The 20,502-nt window shown below is 39.9% G+C and overlaps 1 long non-coding RNA gene across 2 annotated transcripts; it reads right to left on the bottom strand.

The window, feature by feature from the left end:
• Window positions 1-3,784: 3,784 nt before the first annotated feature.
• Window positions 3,785-19,649, bottom strand: LOC131383148 (uncharacterized). 2 transcript variants are annotated; one of them, XR_009212975.1, is made up of 4 exons: window positions 19,293-19,649; window positions 18,322-18,475; window positions 9,482-9,621; window positions 3,785-4,023 (listed from the first exon to the last, which is right to left on the bottom strand). It is a non-coding gene; the product is annotated as an uncharacterized LOC131383148 (long non-coding RNA). The 2 variants fall into 2 exon arrangements; XR_009212973.1 differs by lacking the exon at window positions 3,785-4,023 and adding an exon at window positions 8,549-8,914.
• Window positions 19,650-20,502: the final 853 nt, after the last annotated feature.

Genomic DNA, 20,502 nt, shown 5'->3' with positions numbered 1-20,502 from the left:
CAATACAAAAAAATACAAAAATTAGCCAGGTGTGTTGGTGCGGGCCATAGTCCCAGCTACTCCAGAGGCTGAAGTAGGAGAATCGCTTGAACCCGGGAGGTAGAGGTTGCAGTGAGCCGAGATCATTCCACTGTACTCCAGCCTGGGTGACAGAGTGAGACCCTGTCTCAAAAAACAAACAAACAAAAGCAAAAACAAAACAACAACAACAACAACAAACTTAATATCTGAGCTAAAAAGGGTAAACGTGTTGGGAAGGGATCTGGTTACTGTGTTTCCTGGAATACAACTCTCTTCTATTTGCAGATCTGTTCTATCTGCAAGTCCCTTTTCCTTTCCCGGTATTCTTAATTTCTTATAGGCTGAAACTCCAAGCCAAGAGCACAATAAAGTTTGAAGAGTTCTATGCAGCAGTTTGGGAAGAGGAACCCATTCCCTCGGAATTCTTGCTGGGTTTGACCCTTTTAACAGAAGGCGGGGGCACTGCTGGCAGCTTCACAGATCCATGTAAACCTCAACGGAGAAGCTCAAACAAGGGAGACACCTGTCTGCTTTTGACCTAACGAGTAAATCACTGCATGTCTTTTTCAAAACAAGGAATTGCAGGCTGATTCGGAATGTCCGGCAGCTTCTGTTGGAACTCATAGGGCTAAATGTCTTTCACAGACAGCTTTTGTCTCAGACATGGCTATAGGCGTGACTTATTGGTTATTTCCTCTCTGCTTTCACACTGATAACTCAAATAATAAAATTCTAACAATCAAACTAACATGTTTTATTAGCAAAAGAAAAAGTCAATGGGAGTTTATATACAGTATAGATATATCTGTAGTGAAACGTATTTCACATTTTAGCCAATCCATTGTTCTGTTTATTGAAAACAGGTTCCTGGATCTCATACCATGGAATAGCTCAGTAGATGAAAGAATGATATTGAGGCTAGAATTTTAAAAAGACCTCTCCAAGCCTTGATTAAGAAAGAGGATTTTCTTAATCAAGAAAGAGAGGGCCGGGCGCGGTGGCTCACGCTTGTAATCCCAGCACTTTGGGAGGCCGAGGCGGGCGGATCATGAGGTCAGGAGATCGGGACCACAGTGAAACCCCGTCTCTACTAAAAATACAAAAAAAAAATTAGCCGGGCATGGTGGCGGGCGCCTGTAGTCCCAGCTACTCGGAGAGGCTGAGGCAGGAGAATGGCGTGAACCCGGGAGGCAGAGCTTGCAGTGAGCCGAGACTGCGCCACTGCACTCCAGCCTGGGTGACAGAGCGAGACTCCGTCTCAAAAAAAAAAAAAAAAGAAAGAGGATTCAGTGGAAGGGGAAAGTAGCTAAGAACATTAGTTATTAATTACAAGGATAACAGGCCGGGCGTGGTGGCTCATGCCTGTAATCCCAGCAGTTTGGGGGGCTGAGGCAGGCAGGTCACCTGAGGTCAGGAGTGTAAGACCAGCCCGATCAACATGGTGAAACCCTGTCTCTACCAAAAATACAAAAATTAGCCAGGCGTGGTGGCACATGTCTATAATTCGAGCTACTCGGGAGGCTGAGGCATGAGAATTGCTTAAACCCGGGAGGCGGAGGTTGCAGTGAACCGATATCGTGCCACTGCACTCCAGCCTTGGTGACAGAGTGAGGCTCCGTTTCAAAAAACAAAACAAAAACAGAAAAAAAAACAAAAATTACAAGGGTGACAAAGTCAGGCCCAGACAGACATATTCTGTCTGGGCCTGAATCAGGGAATCAGCCTGTGAAATCACACAGCCCAGAGGGCCAGGACTTGTCCCTGTAATTTCCTACTAAGAGCAAAGCATGAGCAGCTGATGTATTTCACCATAATTACACATGCAAGAGTACATGTGGTGTGCATACAATGAGAATATTTTTTTCAAATCCAAACTCAGGACACATGGTCTGACAAAGGACTTCTAAAGAATTGTTCATTTTTTGACATAATAAAACAGACAAATCTATTATGTGCGTGTGTGTATATCTGTATACATATACATAAATAAATATATTTCATACTGCATACCATTGCCAAGCGTTTGGTAGAACTTGGGAAAACTTCTGAGGCTGAATCTGGGCTCAACAAGAAGAAAGCGGTGTTGAACAGTGTTGTCTGATAGGCACTATCAGGAGGAGATAGGCACCCAGGAGGAGAAATTGGCAGCCCGTATAGCTCACATTTGCCATCACTAGACAATGAACTTGTTAGTGTCGTAAAACTTACATATTAAACCACATGTATCATTTCCATTAATGGTATGGTGAGAACAGAATAGGTGTTCTCAATAGAGATGCAACGCTTAAAAAATTGGGAGTAGAAGATCACAATGAATCATCAAAAAATGCAGAGGTTTCAGGTAAAAACTAAACAGATGATGCAAGCTACACGTTTATTCTTTGACATTATAAAGTATGTGTACATTATTTAAAAAATCACCTTTCTTAATAAAACGAAGTCAGAATTTTCAAGGTGAACGCTGAAAAGAGAATCTCCCAGGTGAGGCAGAGAAGGCAGGTGAGAAGTCCTCCCTCTGTTCCCCCAAGAGTCACTTCAGCTTTGGCTTCTCATCAACCCTTGCGGCCACCTCCACACCCACCGTGGGAGGCTCCCCCAGCTGTGGCCTGAGGGCCCTCCTGGGAGACTCCAAGGCACAGCTGAGACAAAGCTGAGAGTTCAAAAAGACCTTACCAAAGGCTGATGGATTACAAAGAAGAAATAAAAAGCTAGACCATAATTTGAGGATGCCTCAAATTATATGAACCCCTAGATGTTCATGGACTCCAGGTTAAAAAATTCTGATCTGTATAGGTATATTTTAGATTTATATGTAAAGTGATTTAAATCTTTATTTCCCAAAGTAAAATAATACTTTATGCAAAGGGTCAAACCTATTTCTTGCCAAAAAATTACCTTTTTGAGATTTTATATAATTTTAAATTAAGTAAATATTTGGTCTTTTCCCTCTTCAGTTATATCTATAGACCATGTCAAAAAAAAAAAAAAAACCAAGAACAGGGGAACAAGAAGAGCTACTTGATGTAAAGAAATGACTGAAAGACAAGTTCAGAGAAGAATTTAGGAATATGAGAGAACTTGAAAAACATGATCCAGAAAAAAGAGGCAAAAAGTAAATGTATTTTAAGAATTATACTTGGCCCACATTTCATTGTTTTACATTTGAGGATTTTTCAGATAAAAAAACACATATTTATTATAGACAAATTGGAACCTATAGAAAAATATAATCAAGAAAATGTGAATCATCTAATAATGTCATCACTCAGATCAGCACTATTATTATGTTGGTATATCTCTATCTAGTGTAACAAACTTTTAAATATAAATAAAACAAAATTTGTGATCATCCTCAATTATTATTATTTTGTTAATGTTATTATTATGTCATGAACATTTCAACAAATCATTAATTAGAGTTTTGACATGAATTTTAATATCCACCTAAGATTTTATCAAATGGACATATTATAATTTAATAATTCCCCCAAACTGGTAAATTATTACCGGTTATTCACTATTATATTTACTATGTTTAAGACTTTAATGGATATACATAAATATTTATTCATTTATTTCCTTCAGGCAAAACATAATTGTGAATATCTTTAGGAATATTTTTAAAACTGCTCTCCAGAAACTTACACCAATTTACCTTATTACTAACAGTATATATGCACACCAGCGTTAGCTTTTACCCTGGTCTACGTTGGGTGTTAGTTATCTATTGCTGTGTAAAAAATTACCCAGAGGTTTGCCAGCCTAAAACAATAAACGTTTATTTTCTCATGGTTTCTAGAGGTCAGGAATTTGGGCTGGGAGTCTCTTGGCCGGGAGCTCTCCTGAGCCTGCAAGTTCAGCTGCTTGCCAGGGCTGCAATCACCTCCCAGTTCACATGGGGGAGGATCTACTTCCAAGCGCACTCACTGGCTATTATCCAGATGTTATCAGGTCTTCGCCATGTGGGCCCCTCCATGGCGCAGCTCACAGCACAGCAGCTGGCTTCCCTCAGATTAACAGAATGAGAGACAGTGAGGAGGAAGCACCGGTCTTTTCAGAACCTCATTTTGGAAGTAATGTTCCATCAATTTGTCATATTCTATTTGTCAGAGCAAGTTACTACATCCGGCCCGTATTCCAGGGAAGGGGATTACACAAGGAAGGGCATGAATACCAAGAGATGGGATCACTGTGGCCGTTTAGAAGCTGCCTATCACAGTATATTGCCTATCAAAGTGTCCTTATTTCAAAAGTAAGCTTTCCCAAAAGTAATAACTCAATTTTATTTTACTTTGTTAATATTTGATTGCCTGTACAGTTGATCATATTGTTTATTTACTAATAAGCTAATATTTATCTAGTAAGATTTCTTTTTTTTTTTTTTTGAGATGAAATCTTGCTCTGTGGCCCAGGCTGGAGTGCAGTGGCGTGATCTCGGCTCACTGCAAGCTCTGCCTCCCGGGTTCACGCCATTCTCCTGCCTCAGCCTCCCGAGTAGCTGGGACTACAGGCGCCCGCCATCATGCCCGGCTTTTTTTTTGTATTTTTAGTAGAGACGGGGTTTCACCATGTTGGCCAGGCTGGTCTCGAACTCCTGACCTCAGGTGATCCACCTGCCTTGGCCTCCCAAAGTGCTGGGATTACAGGCGTGAGCCACCGTGCCCGGCCTGTATGACCCTTTGAAACTGCACATTTGATTAGACTCCTTTGGCGTGCATGCCAGGTCTTGCATTCTCTGGGTATGGCCTTCCTCTCTCGCCTCGCCTCCCTTCACCCCCGCACATCTTCCCTCCATCTCAGCCTCTCCAAACCACGTAAAAGCTCTAAGATGCACTGTGCTGTTTCTTACCTCCAGTTCTCTTCATGTGCTGTTCTTGAAATGCTCCTCCCTTTTTTCTCATTCACTCACACTCGTCCTTTAAGTTCAGTTTAAGTGTCACCTCCTCAGAGTCTCCTTGCATTCTTCCATCTGACCTAGATGCCTCCTCTCCTCCCTGACTCTCTCACAGCACCCATTCCATACCCTATTATAATTGTTTCTAAACTGTAAACTCTTAAAGACTGAGTGCACTTTTAGCCTGGTGTATTAATATCGCATTTACAGATTTTATTTGAGTTTTTCCAGTAATGTAGCATATGCATTACAGCACAAGGTGATTATGTGCCCCCAACTTTCTCTGCTTTCCGGAGCTCCCAGGTGTGGGGTCTGGAGGCATGGGCAAGACCATCTACTGCTCAGAGCCGGGAGCTGCAGGTGCCACCTCCTTCCCCTAACCATGCCCCCTCACTTCTCCCTACTCTTGCGACTGAGCCCCATGGCCAAGCTGCTGTGGAGCCAGGAAATGAGATGTCTGGATGCTCTGCTGCTGGACTGCCACAGCTTCCCATGCTATCTTCTTGGCCCCTTCCTATCCCCACCCCAACAAGACTGGGTGAGAGGGGAGGTGTTGATGCTCGTTCTGCTGACTGGCCCCTTTTGGGGGAGATGGCTGGCCCCAAGACAAGAGATGGTGGTTCTCTAAGCATAGAAGGTGGGAAATTCAGCACCTTTTCTTTTCTCAGTCAATTCCAGAAGTAACAGTAATAGCCAAATGCTTCTTGTGGGCCAAGAGCAATTTTGAGGGCTTTACATTTAACCCTTATGGTAACCCTATGACGAATGAATTAGCCTTATTATTCTCAATTGACATACGAGGAAATTGAGTGAAAGAAAGGTTAAGTAACTTAACAAAGTCACCAGCTAGTAAGTGGCAGCGCAGATTCAAACCAAAGTAGGCTGGCGCCAGAGCCCCTCTGTGTGCCCACGGGGCTCCACTGCCTCTCTCCTTAACCAGCTGTTACAGGGAGGTTCACTGACACCCACGGCGATGGTCCAGAGAAGTGCTTGGCAGCCAGGCATTCCTCCCTGAGCCTCAGCGACCGCGTGGGATCGTGGTGCTTCTCTTTGCCCCTCGTTTAATTCTACCTGCTGGATGTGGTTTTCAAGTTACAACGTCTCTCGGCTGGCTCCCCATGGCTTTTCAAAAATGTTTCTCTTAGAGTTTAATTATTAGTCATCTACCCACTATTTATTTGTACTTTTCATGACATTTACTTTCATATGCTTTTACTGCTTTTTTTTAATTGATAAGGTAACATGCGCTCATGACAAGCTATGCTGATTGCAAAAAGTGCACAGTATGTAGAACAAAGGCATACATTTTGTTCACAGCTTAAATGTGGTGATAAAATGTATGCTTTTTTTGTCTGTGACTAATCTAGCCTTCCTTCTAACTCCATCCTCACCTTACCTCTCTGCCACCTCCACCCACAGACTAGTGGCAAAAAATTTAAAAATAATAATAACTCGTGGCTCACGCCTGTAATCCCAGCACTTTGGGAGGCCGAGGCGGGCGGATCACGAGGTCAGGGGATCGAGACCATCCTGGCTAACATAGTGAAACCCCGTCTCTACTAAAAATACAAAAAATTAGCCAGGCATGGTGGCGGGTGCCTATAGTCCCAGTTACTCCGGAGGCTGAGGCAGGAGAATGGCGTGAACCCCGGAGGCGGAGCTTGCGGTGAGCTGAGATCGAGCCACTGCACTCTCTTCAGCAGGCAGCCTCAACAGCAGGCAGGGAAAAGGGGCGCCTTCGGGGTGGACAGACACCTCCTCAGGTCTCTCCTCTTATTATCAGAGTGAAAACCTTTTCAGAAGCTGTCCCAGCAGACTCCTCTATTTCATGTCATCCCTAACCTTGCCACCTGCCCGGAGTTGGAAGGAACACTGGGAAGGAGTGCCAGGCATTTCCACAGCCTCTGCTGTGGGAAGCAGGATCTGCTGCCTTGGAGGAAGGGGGAGGTAGATGGCTGTGGCGTAAGAAACAGCAGGGTCTGCCACCTGAAACAGACCCTGCTCTTTCCCCTGGGCAGGGCAATGCTTTAAGTGCTCTAGGCTTGTGCTCAGAAAAGGAAAATAGAAGAATCCACTAATAATTTTAAAATATTATCTCCTGTATATGGCAACATACACTATGGATACATGGTAATAGGTACTTTTTTGTATTTTACTTTTTTCATTTGACAATGCTAACTTAATCATATACTAAATTCTATATATACTAGAGTGTATTTCTGGACTTTCTGCAATGTCTAGTCCTGTGCAGTATGACACTTTGTGTTGTACAATCTGGCAGGGCGACGCATCTTTAGTACTCTTCAAAATTTGCTTAAATATTTTTGCAAGTATGTTTTTGTAATGTTAGCCCCATTTAGAGCTGAACTATGCCTTAAAGGCCTGGTTATACTCATGTTTACACACAAATATTCATGCTTAACTGGAATTATGTGCTATTAAATGACCAAGTTCCTCTTGTTAGCTATCCCAGAGGGTCACAACTTCAAATTTCTACATGAGCCAGGCAAGTAATGTAAATGATTGAAGCAGGCTACAGTTCCAAGATTAATCATTTAATCTCTTTTGATGGAAACATAGTAATTAGGAAATATTTCTCAACTACCAAGTGACTAGTAAGTTGCATCCAACATTTGGCCTTAATTATGGGGAAATAATAAAGAGTAGTGGGGATTGTGGCAAATCTGCCTCTTCTAAGGAGAGTAATGGCATCAGCCCCACCAATTGCTGCTACTGGGGATTACAGATACTCACATATCTGCTGATTTTTACAGAGAGCTAAAAATACAGATTTTATATGAAACTTCCTAATTTAAAATGCTAATATTTAACACATCTGCAGGCCAGGTGCCATCCATAGGCTACTAGCATGTAAGCTCTGAATTGGACCTATATATTACTACCATTAAAAAGTAGTTTTATGTTTGCTAAATTGTAAACTATTATTTTTAACTGACTAAACCAAATATAATCAAAATAGCTAAAAACCAAAACAACTCAGAGGAAGCTGTATGTGAATTTATGTTGGATAATGTTAATATTAACCAAGGGGAAACAAATTGAGATCCAATGATTTCCCCAGCTTGTTTGGGCATAATCTTATTTATTCATTTTATTCAATTAATTTATTTACTGAGTACCAACTACATTTAAAGTATGGTAGCGAACTTGGAGGGAAAAAGAAAAAAGACATGACATCTTCCCTGGTTTGACTTATTTTCTTAATGCCATTAATGACGATATTAACGTAAAGCAGCTAATAACAACATTAGCCCAGCTTTGGACTAAGGTTGTCACACACACACACACACACACACACACACACACTTTATTAAGATATTTAAATAAATATTGAGTTTTTTCTTTTAAGTATCACCCATAATGCAAATAAACAAAAAACCCTCCGAATTCTAGAAGAGTTCTTGTTTTCATTTAGAAGTCCAAACAATGGGAAAATTAATCAAGGTAAAGCAAATGATTTAAATATGTGAAGTTGTAAATTAAAAAAAGAGGAAAAAGCTGAGGCTGGATTCCTGACTTTATAACATGCTATCTTCACCGAGAGACATTAAGTAATATTATTTAATGTTACATTTTAAAATAGGTTTTGTAATGAAAGAAGAATCAGCCCCATCTCTACCTTAACCACAATTGAAGTCAAATTGGCAAATTTGTTTCATTACGATTTTCTCTAATTCTTGACCACTTTCCAGTAGGTGTTTGATCAAAGTGAATGTCCTATTTTTATGTTTGTTTCTATACTGGTTACTTCCTCCTCAAGGGAATTACAAAACCAATCATTATTTAAAGTGTCTATTAAATTAGAAATATTTTTGATAGAGATATGATATAAATATACTTTAGTTGGCACTTCTATTAAAGTGATGGAGAGTTCTGAAATCATCTGTAGTTTGGTTTGTATGTTATCAATAACTCTGAAGATTGTGAAGCTGCATCTTGAGAAGATATTTTTCTTCTGCCTGTGTCAAGTTGTCTATACTACAAAACAATAGAAAAATGCTCATATAAGTTGACTCACTTATGCTAAAAATGGGACCATTTAAAAAATCTATTATTTTTTGTGTAATTTGAGGGAACTGTTGAATAATTTTCAGGAAGTTAGAACTAGGGCACCTGGATTTACCATGATAAGGTCCATTTTTCTTTTTCTCTTTCTTTTCTTGTGTGTGTGTGCATGTGTGTGTGTGTTTGACAGAAAGATTAACAAATTAAAAGGACACATCATTAGTCAATAGGAATTTCAAAAATAACATACATGTAAATTCTTGAAAGCAGGTAATAAGAATTTACATATATTTTTTTTCAATAAAGTACTAGCATGTAAGCTCTGAATTGGACCTATATATTACTACATTAAAAAGTAGTTTTCTTTTTGCTAAATTGTAAACTATTATTTTTAACTGACTAAACCAAATATAATCAAAATAGCTAAAAACTGGAATCTTTGGTGATTTCACTTTTCTACAGCGCCCTTAAGTGAAATAAATTTTTTTCTGTCTCTTCACAACAAAATGATACATATTTTTCTTTGTTTGTTTTACTTACCTTTATAAAAGAAAACTGTATGAGCTATCATTTAAAAAATTTCTGAGGCTGGACATGGTGGTTCATGCTTGTAATCCCAGCACTTTGGGAGGCCAGCGGGGGAGGATCCTTTGAGCCCAGGAGTTCAAGAGCAGCCTAGGCTGAAATTGGGTGACAGATTTTAGGTATTAACCTACCCAGTAAAAAAACTACCGATGGTAATTTCCTGAATTTGAAATTATAATATTAAAAATTCATCATTTTATTTCCTTCGCTGTATGAATATCTCTTATCATCAAATAATCTCTGATTCCATATACTGTGAGTCCGTTCATTATCATTATCATACATGATTGGAGCAAGAGAGCTTTTGATTCCTGCCTGGTGACTGTGAAAATCTCTAAGCCACCAGGTGGCAGAGTGTCCTTGGTTTAGATTCAGCATTGCAATTTTTTTTTTTTTTTTCTTCACTGATTGCCAAATGAATTAATAGTTTACAGCTATTGTGAGCAACCTTTAAACCTCTTACTCATGTGCCCCTAAAATCATTTTGAAAACATGTGCATCACCCACAAACTTTTAAGTTTACATATATTTCAACAAAAGTTTAAATAACTCAGGAGATGTAACTTTTGGCATACTGTAGAAACTTTAAAATAAAATTGTTATACCAATCTTTACATACATCTAATAGAATACAACACATTATAGGGGTCTGATAACCACCATCATCTGTTTTTAAAAATTCTGAAATAAGTTCATCTTTCATAGTTGGATGCTTTATATTACTCTTTTTTCCCTTGAATCTCATTTTCCATTTTATCTCCTCTACAGAATTTTATACTAATATAAAATATTTTATAATTAAAAAGCTGTGATCACCCTATTGTACTTCTCTGCAACAAGAGTATGTATATAGATATTTTATTTTTTGTGTCTTGTGACCAAAAGGTGTTGAATGTCAAAATTTTACTAATATACAGTTATCCAACACCATAAACATATTACTTTTGATAAATAGTTATAACAAAAAGTGAAATTAATTGGAAATGCATTCCTGAATGAGTCAGCTTAGGGGCTAGAAGTTTTCATTGTTTGGGGCCCAGGATTCTTACACTCCCAGGCAGTGCACTGCGGTAAGATTCTGGATGGGAAGTGGGGGCCTTTTGTAAAGTAGGAGAAGGGTGCTTGTGAAAGAAGAGACGGGAAGAGGAGATCCAGCCTAATGAAAGCTTGTTAATTTTAACATAATGGGCGCAGGTTAATTTTAGGAAAGAGTATGTATATGAGCTGATGATCTAGAAATTTGTTTTCTTAAGACAGTGGTTCTCACCTAGGGGAGATTTAGCCCACAGGGCACATTTGGCAATGTTTGGAGACATTTTTGGCTGTCACACTGGGGGCAGGGTGCCGGCATCTATTAGGTAGAGGACAGGGCTACTGCTAAACTACTCTGAGAGCCCGAAACCTAGCAAGTGCTCAATAAATGTTTGTGGAAAGGAAAAGACAATAAAAAGGAGGGAAGGAATCACACAATTGGCTGCAGAGAGAGCCACAGTAAGATGACTGGACTCCTGCAATCAAATTTGCTGAAAACCTCAGAGTACTGCGTTCTCTTCTGTGTTTATACAGTTTTCTTATCCGAAAGGAGAAATTCGAGGAATAAAATTTAAGAGGTCTACATTTTCCCAGTATATATTTTCATTAATTAGAGAAATCCTGAAAAACACAAAAAAGACCAAAATGACCCCTAATTTTACCACTTAAATACCTACAGAGAATGATAAATAGCAGCCCTTGTTTTGCTTATCTCATCCCACTTATATCTGCTAATCAGTTGATGTCCATTCCTTCATAATTTTTTCAAAGCTTTTTTTTTTTTCTTTTGATGGGAGTTTCGCTCTTGTTGCCCAGGCTGGAGTGCAATGGCACGATCTTGGCTTACTGCAACCTCCACCTCCCAGATGCAAGAGATTCTCCTGCCTCAGCCTCCTGGGTAGCTGGGATTATAGGCGCCTGCCACCGTGCCCGGCTAATTTTGTTGTATTTTTAGCAGAGACGGGGTTTCACCATGTTGACCAGGCTGGTCTCGAACTCCTGACCTCAGGTGATCCACCTGCCTTGGCCTCCCAAAGTGTTGGGATTACAGGTGTGAGCCACTGGGCCCAGCCTTTTCTAAGTTTATAAAGAACAATTTATACCTTTAAACTTTAGAGTATAGAATATTAAGATGGCTTCAAAATTGCCTATTGAGAGATTCTTTCTTTCCTAATATTAAAAGCACAGTGGTCCATTGGGGTTATATATGTATACTCACACACACACGTGTGCACACACACACATACACACATATTATTGTGTACTATGGGAAACAAATTACCATACTTTAAAAATAATCTTTATTGAGATATCATACTGCTAAAGTTTAGAACCATCTCCTTGGGGGTTTAGGCAACCGCAAAGTTAGAGGGAACCCAGCCCTCTATAAGACCCACTGCACTCCTGACACTAATTGCAGGTTTGGGGGATTGGTCCCAAAACCACCCTTGAGTTCATTTATTCACTAGAGGGACTCACAGAGCTCACTAAGAACTGTGACACTCACAGTTATGGTTTATTACAGGGAAAGGTTACAGATTAAAATCTGCCAAGGGAAGAAGCACAAAGAGCAGAATCCAGGAAAAATACCCAACATAGAGCTTCTGTTATTCTCTCCCCATGGAGTCTTAGAATTATTTTCTCAGTATGTGTCTGTAACAATATGCATGGAATATTGCCAAGTAGGGAAGTTTTCATGGGGCTCCATTATACAGGTGTGATTGATGGCCTGTGTGGCTGATCTCCGTCTCTGGCAAGCTGATACTGTGTAACTCAAATGCCCACCCTATATCCCATTGTTGGTCTTTCTGATGGGGTCAGCCCCACCCTAAATACTGTCTGGCATGGCTAGATCCAACCTTACATGACATTGTTAGACTACTAGCATAATCCAAGGCCCCCAGGTAAACAAAGACACTCCTATCTCCTATGAAATCCAAGGGCTTAGATGTTACCACCCAGAAGCTGAGGGCAAAGGCCAGACCTCTTTGGGTATAAATTTAAATTCTTTACTACACATATATACGTACAACCTATATATAGCCATTTTAAGTGTACAGTTCAGGCTGGGCGCCATGGCTCATGCTTCTAATCCCAGCACTTTGGGAGGATGAGGTGGGCAGATTATTTGATATCAGGAGTTTGAGACCAGCCTGGCCAACAAGGTGAAACCCCGTCTCTACTAAAAATACAAAAATTAGCTAAGCGTGGTGGCACTTGGCTGTATGTAATCCCATCTACTTGGGAGGCTGAGGTGGGAGAATTGCTTGAACCAGGAGGCAGAGGTTGCAGTGAGCCAAGACTGCTCCACTGCACTCCAGCCTGGGCAACAGAGTGAGATTCTATCTCAAAAAAAAAGAAAAGAGAAAGCATACGGTTTAATGACTTTCAAAAAAATGTATACATCTGTGTGACCACCACCACAATCAAGAAAAAGGACATTTCCAGCACCCCAGAAAGTTCCCTCTTGTTCCCTTGTGGTCAGTTCCTCTCTGCTCCCTGGCAGGTTTCCCCTGTTTAGAATTTCATGTATAAATGGAATCATACAGTATGAATGATTTGTTGTCTGACTTCTTTCAGGCAGCATGTTTTTGGGATTCATGCATAGTGTGCCAGCTGTGTGTTAGTGCTAGGTAGGATTTCATCTCCCATGTATGTGCCACAATATGTCATCTATAGATTCACCTGTTCAACATTTGGGCTATTTCCAGTTTTAGGCTACTTTGGACAAAGCTGCTATAAACATTCCCATATATGTGTTTGTGTAGACATATGTTTTCATTTATTTTGGGTAACTCGCTTGGAGTGGAATTGTTGGGTTGGATGGTAATCGTGTATTTAATTTATAAGAAACTGCCAAACTGTTTCTGTCGTGGTTCTAACATTTTACGTTCCTGCCAGTAAAGTATGAGAATTCAATTGCTTCACAGCCTCTCTAGCACCTCGGGCTTTCTAACTTTAGCCATTTTCATGGGTGTATAGAGTAATTACTTATTGTGGTTTTAATTTGCATTCCCTGGTGACTTTTTATGAGTTTACTGGCAACCATATATCTTCTTTTGTGAATCTGATGAGATTCTTTGTCTATTTTCAACTGGGTTGCCTGTCTTCTCATTGATTTGTAGGAGTTCTTTATATTTTTTGGATATATCCTTTTCCAGATATTTATTCTTTGTAGCTTGCTTTTTTAAATCTCTTGATGGTATCTTTTGAAAAGCAGATTTAATTTTGATGAAACTGAAGAAAACTACATTTTAAAATGGTGCTGTGAACTCTGAATACATTTATAGCTATTTCGTTGCCATCCAAAAATTCTACAAACGTTATCCAACAGGAAACTGATGAGTTTTAGGGGAGTGCCCACTTACAAAGCCTTTCTCCTAAAATTAAGTGGTGTTAATAGTAATATTACACAGTTTCTCACAGATCATCAACTAAGTCCTTCTTTGGTGGGAAAGGCAGATGCTTTACAAGAAATAGGTATTAATTCTACTTCCTACTCTATTTTTTCTTTACATAGTAGACACAAAAACCATTAAAGCTGGCTGGGTGTGGTAGCTGACACATGTAATCCCAGCACTGTGAAAGGCTGAGGTGGGTGGATCACCTGAGGTCAGAAGTTCAAGACCAGCCTGGGCAACATGGTGAAACCCTATCTCTACTAAAAACACAAAAGTTAGCTGGGCGTGGTGGCACATGCCTGTAGTCCCAGCTACTCGGGAGGCTGAGGTAGGAGAATAGCTTAAGCCCGGGAGGTGGAGGTTGCAGTGAGCCCAGATTGCGCCATTGCACTCTAGCCTGGGCGACAGAGTGAGACTCCATCTCAAAATAATAATAATAATGAAATTAAAAAAAATTTTTTTTAACCATTAAAGCAACCAAATAGTACAATATTGGCTACTACATTGCTTTGGCTGCTACATTTCAGGCACTGTGCTAAAATAATTAATCCTCATGGAAACTCTGTGAAGTAGATATTTTTGTCTTCGTATTCAGATACTCAGGTAAGGACAGTGAGTTCAGAGAAATTAAATACCTGAATGAATATCAGACAAAGAGGTGGCTAAGCTGTGATTCCAAGCTAGGTCTAACTCCAAAGCTGGTGTTCTTCATTAATATTCTGTATCTGTTCAGGACATGTACAAATCAAATCATGGACATTTGATTTTAGATATACTGAACGTTGATTTTGGCAGGTTGTAGAGGGAGTAGAGGCTGAGGAGAGGGGAAGGGAGACAAAGATTAGGTCTGGAACTTATTTTGGCAGGGGCTGCTCATGCCTCCAGTTCCTCATGCCCTAGATAGGCTGGATAACTTTATGAGGATCAGAGTAGCCAAGCCAAACTGAACCAATTTAAACACATTCAGAAGCAGAACTGCTTCAGATAATCTAACCAGTTAACAGGACATTCAGCTTATCACATGCTCTGCCGGAATTTCACGGGATCCTTCTTTTGTTAAAGAATATTGGAGAGCGACTTCCTCAAACTTTATGCTAAGGCTTGATCTACCATTTCACATGTAATCAATACTTTTCTTGGTACCATTTATGTCAGATCTCCTCATTAAAGTCATGTAATTATTTGGAATCTTATCCTAGTGATTAACACAATTAATGCCAACTCTCTTTTGAAACCTTTAATGCATTGTTATTTTCCAACTTGGCAGATGTGAAATTCCTTTAGTTTACTGAAGCTGCAAGTTTGGGACTTTGGTAGTCTCACATTAGTCGTCACACATTCTACTAAGGCCCTTCCTTCTACTTGATGCCCTGAGTGGATGTCACTTGCACAGCAAACATCAAATGCTCAGTGATATCATTAAGTTATAACTGCTTTAATCAGCAATACAGTGTCCGCTATTGTATAATTCTACTGAATTCTGACTGTTTGGATTTTCCTTTTTACAGTTAATTGTTGCATTTGAAAATCCAGATGATCTTGACTAGTCAGACGGAGATGAATTAAAAGACTGTGCATAACCTATTAGAAGTTATGCACTTATTAATAAAAAGACAAATCTGTGTTTTCCCCCTTCTTTAAAAATCAAGCACCAAAACAATAATTTAGTTTCAGAATGCATTAATATGGTATTCAACTGCATTGTGGAAGGAAGAAGTAAATTAGAAAGAAAGTGATAGTTACATGTGCTTAGAAATGGGCTGTTTTCAACCAAGGGAAAAAGGAACCCTTACACAAAGGCCAATGCTCTTTTTTTTAATTGCAAAATAATATTTAAAAGATAGTTAAAAGACTTTCAAGTCTTTTAAGAAATGACAGTTAAAACAGAACTTTGCAGCCTTTTCTTTTATCATAAACTATAACAAGAGGTGAAATCCACAATTTTCTGAAATTTTGTCCCATGTAAACTTCCAAAATGTTTCTTATTTTTAAGCCTGAAAAACATTCAAACACCTTTATCCTGAGAAGTTTGTGTCAGGTTCATATCTGCTCTGATCCTCCCACAATCCACTATTTGATTATTAAAGGTAATTGGCACTTAGCATCAAATCTTTAATACACTAAGTATCTAATTTTCTTACTATCAGACAGGAATTTAGACTTCTTATAAAGTTTTCATGCTTATTTGATTGTTGCTGCTTATAAATGAAGGCCTCAATAATCATAAAAAATTCCAATAAATGTTTCAGATATAAAAGAAATTTAAGCGATATTTTTAAAAATTAGGGTGAAAAAATGACAATAGCCATGTCTTTCTCCCTCTCTGAACATATTCTCTAAAAAAAAACCCCTAAAAAAGTTTCTCATTAGAAATAATTATGAATATATTGTCTGTGCTTCACAAATGAGTTGTAAATATAAAAAAAGAAGTCAGATAAAATATATATACTAAAAAGGGAGAAAAGACATATAATATACTCTGTTCCTTTGGAATCCTATTTTCAAAGTGCTTTACAAATTACCATATTCTTATAGTATTTTGTGAGTTAAGTAGATAGTTAATATTCTTGGTATTTGGCAACTCAGATGATAAAGAGGTAAAATACGCTAAATTGTCCACATCCCTTGAGCCTACACCTGAGTACTTTGTCCACGCTCTTCTCCTCCGTCCATGGTGCTCTGCCTAGGGGATGTAGATAGCCATCCCACCCTATAGGGGTTAGCTGGGCCAACTGAGAAGGGGCCATGACAAAGAATAGCTTAGGCATCACTTGACATCCGGCATAGAAAGAGAACAACTAATGGGTAAGAAGAGTCAAGTGATATTGATCGGTGGCTCCCCAGGGTTGAATTCAGAACATGTTCTGCTGTCTCCTGGGTGCCAAGTTTTGATGGAAAGGGCAAAGGACAACTTGAACAATGTGGGGTGGGCGGGTGAAATCTCCATTCATTGTTGTTCACGTGGGAATGGAGTGCTCGGAATGAGGGAGAGCTTGACAAGGCTCCCTGCCAGTAGCAGCCTCTTGTTTCTTATCAAAAACTGAATACTCAGTCCTTCTTTCTCTTCACTGTTGGGGTTGGAAAGTATTGGGAGAGCATATTGGTACCAGAGGGCAGAGATATTGTGTGAAGAGGACCTTTGTGCTTACTGGGGAAAAAATAGGAGAATGAAAAGAGGAGATTCCAAAGGAAAGAACAAGACTTGGAAGTTGGAAAACAGAAAACAGACTAAACGAAAAAGAATAAGCAAGAAAGTGGCCCTGGGTCTAGAAAACACCAATTTTTTTCTTTTGCCAGAGGGTGAGAGGTCCAATGTAAAGGAAACACCCACCCACACACACATACACACACACACACACTTCAAGAAGCTCATGTAAGGAAAGAGTAGGCACAACCTATATAGACATTAGTAGGGAGCGGGTCAAATACATTATGGTACATCCATACAATAGATACCATATAGGCTTTTAAAAGGATTTAAGTATGCAAATATTGGCACAGATATCTAAGAATGGTTTACTAAAAAAATAAAATGGCAGAGTAATTTTTAAGATATAATTTTATCCTAAAAATAATAATATAGGTTAGCATATGCATAGAAAACAATATGGAGGGTAAAGCATCAAGCAGCCAAAGGTAGTTATTTCTGGTGGGAGAAAGGGAGAAGGAGGAGAAATTATTGTGGAAGGTGGTTATGTTTTATATTACACATTTTTGTGTTATTTGAAACTTTTTTTTTTTTTTTTGACGTAGTCTCACTCTGTTGTCCAGGCTGGAGTGCAGTGGTGTGATCTCAGCTCAGTGCAACTTCCATCTCCTGGGTTCAAGTGATTCTCTTGCCTCAGCCTCCCAAGTAGCTGGGACTACAGGCACACGCCACCATGCCCAGCTAATTTTTGTATTTTTAGTAGACGGGTTCACTATGTTGGCCAGGCTGGTCTCGAACTCCTGACCTCATGATCTGCCTGCCTTGGCCTCCCAAAGTGCTAGGATTACAGGCGTGAGCCACTGCGCCCGGCCTATTTGAAACTTTTAAAAATAAAAATTATATTGTTTCCATTGTGTATTAGAAAGAAATCAATAATAAGTATAGAAATAAATTATATTGCAAAGAAGAAACATAATACATAGGTTAAAAAAAGAAAATTTTATAATTTGCAGTAAAACTTAACATTGAAGTAATCTATACCCAGATATCTGTATCTGTGAAATGGTGATCCCAAAGTAAGAGTTTTAATTTCATTTAAAGAATGTTTGTCTTAAATTGACATGAGTGGTGAATTTTTAAACGGTGATAATTATAGAAGTGTATTATACTTTATTAGCTCTAAAACTGAATATTAGATATAATCCATAACTTACCTATTGATGTAATTGACATTTGTCAGTAATTGAGTATTTTCTTCTGATCAATTTGAATTATTCTCTTCAGCTCTTATATTTGGGTAAATCTCATAAAGTAACTCTAATTGCTTTAATTTAAAGACAGTCCTTCCAACAAGAGACTCACAAAGCACTAAGAGGAAAGGGAGAGCAATAACATTTTACAAATATGTATTGAAATACATGAACAGCATATTTTAAATCAGGTCTTTAGAAAACAGCGGAATTTGGAAGCCGTCTAACTGGACTGCAATAGTCAGCCTGCATAGATGGGCCCAATTGCTGTAACGTTTGAAGTAACTAGACTAGGTTACATGTAAAACATACAGTAATGACAATTTCACCTGGGAGTCTGGACATTCTTCCACTTATCATTTAGGAAAAGCTCTCATATGAAATCAGACCAATAAGCTATCCAGGGCATTGTAAAATCTCAGCCGCAGCCATACCAAAAAGAAAAAAAAGTGTAGGCCGAGCACGGTGGCCCATGCCTGTAATCCCAGCACTTTGGGAGGCCGAGGTGGGCAGATCACCGGAGGTCGGGAATTCGAGACCAGCCTGACCAACATGGTGAAACCCCGTCTCTACCAAAAATACAAAATTAGCCGGGCGTGGTGGCGCATGCCTGCAATCCCAGCTACTCAGGAGGCTGAGGCAGGAGAATTGCTTGAACCCGGGAGGTGGAGGTTTCGGTGAGCAAAGGTCGCGCCATTGCACTCCAGCCTAGACAACAAGAGGGAAACTCCATCTCAAAAAAAAAAAAAAAAGTAAATCTTTTATTGTGTACAAAATCACACAGAAGCTACGTTCCAGTTTGTTTGCATATGGCAGTCAGGTCAGATAGAATTCTATTTAATAGGACGTCATCAACAATCCACTCACATAGAGCTGGGGCCCTGTCCCAAATTAATGCAACCGTAAGATGAATTGCCTAAGATGGAGAAACTTACATGTATTTATGATTTTGGAAACTCTTGAAGGCTTGTCTTATACATATCAGGCTGAAGTAAAACTTCAGAGACAGTTCTCCCCATAGTATTGTAAAATTAGAGGCCAGGCACAAAAGAAATAAAAGGCTAGGATGAGGAAGTCAGTAGGGGCAGGGCAGGGGGATCGTTAACACCTAGAACAGTGCGAAGAGGCCACAGGAAACGGTCCCCTTCAGCCATCTGGACCAAGGTGAGGAGGCACTAGGGAAACCCAACGGGAGACACCGCTCTCAGACAGGAAGAGTTGCTGGCTGTAAACAACTCAGGCTGTCTTGTCTTGTGAGAACAGTTACGGAATGGACACCGCGAGGGCAACCGACTTCTGAGATAACTAAACGCACCTCTCCTTGGCCACTCAGCTCCCCAACGGGCCCCAGGGCCCCACCCTTCCTGGGGTTGCCTTCCCAGTGTGCCCCGCGCCTTTCCCGGCGTGCCCTGCTGCAGCTCCCCAAGCTGCTCTCCTGGAGGCCTCGGGGCGCCCCTCCGCCATCTGCAGCTCCCTGCAGACTTGCAGGCTCAGACGGGAGCTGTCCACCGCCGGCATCAGGAAAAGGGCTTGCTTGCGTGTGGTAACCACCTTCTTCAACGTGAGATTCCCCCAGGTCCCATAAATGCTTGGGAAATTTCCCTAACCCCCTCCCATTCCATGTGACCTTCAAAATCCTGAAAAACCTATGGCCCCAAGGCTTACCCACCTGGGAACAAGTCTCGTCTCCAAAAGTCAATCAACCTCAGGTTAAGCAATCTAGGGAGAACACCTGCTCAGGATCAAAACGTTTCCTCTTCATTCTTTTGCAGAAATCTTCAGCTTTAGCCTGTCTTTAGCTATTATTCATTGTCTAATTGCTTTGTTCCCCAGTAACTCAAATGAAATCAAATTCTGCAGAAACCGAGTTTCACTGTGTCTGGAGGAACAAGGAATGCAAAGGGAGTGTGAGGAAGCGAACCATTCACCTTTTTCAGTCGTAGCGTCGAAGTGAATACAAACTTTACCCAATTGTGTTGTTGATACTATGAATGTGTGACATTAAGAATTTAGAATTTATAGAGTAATCTATGTGTTCATTAACAAGCTTGAATCTAGAAATAATCTTGTTGGTTGGTAGCTTAATCGTGATTATACTGCACATTTTAAAAATGAAGAAACAATCTGTGAGAGCTTACGAGACTT

The sequence above is a fragment of the Hylobates moloch genome, unplaced genomic scaffold (genome assembly GCF_009828535.3).
Source record: "Hylobates moloch isolate HMO894 unplaced genomic scaffold, HMol_V3 SCAFFOLD_3, whole genome shotgun sequence".
NCBI classification, from domain to species: domain Eukaryota; kingdom Metazoa; phylum Chordata; class Mammalia; order Primates; family Hylobatidae; genus Hylobates; species Hylobates moloch.
The sequence above is the reverse complement of the archived record's forward strand: the minus strand, read 5'-3'. Positions and strand labels throughout refer to the sequence as shown.